We start from the raw sequence: 443 nt of genomic DNA, 5'->3' as shown, positions 1-443 counted from the left end.
CCTGCTGGACCCCTTTCCTCCCCAACCTCTCCCACTCCCCAGGACACCCAATTCCCCCCCGACCTCTCCCACCCCGGGGACTTTCCTGCACCTCTGGCTGCTCTGGGGGGAGCTTTGGGGGGCTCTGCAGGATAAGAGAGCTTCCCTGCTTTTTCTTGGAATAGGTGGGAACCTCCCCACCCATCCCTTCTGGATTCCCTGTTCCCCCCCAGCATCCCTGTCAGACCCCCGTTTTCCCCAGACCTCTCCCAACTCTGGGACACCCACATCCCCTCTGGATTCCCTGTTGCCCCCCACATTTGCCACACCCAGGACCCCCCATTCCCTCCTGGCCTCTCCCACCCCTCGGGGCTCTCCGGTACCTTCTGATGCTCTGGAGGCATGTTGGGGGGCACTGCAGGATGACAGCTCTCCCCTCTTTCCTCTCCCCACAGACGGGACCC

The sequence above is a fragment of the Corvus brachyrhynchos genome, unplaced genomic scaffold (genome assembly GCF_000691975.1).
Source record: "Corvus brachyrhynchos isolate BGI_N302 unplaced genomic scaffold, ASM69197v1 scaffold344, whole genome shotgun sequence".
In the NCBI taxonomy this organism is placed as follows: domain Eukaryota; kingdom Metazoa; phylum Chordata; class Aves; order Passeriformes; family Corvidae; genus Corvus; species Corvus brachyrhynchos.
The sequence above is the reverse complement of the archived record's forward strand: the minus strand, read 5'-3'. Positions refer to the sequence as shown.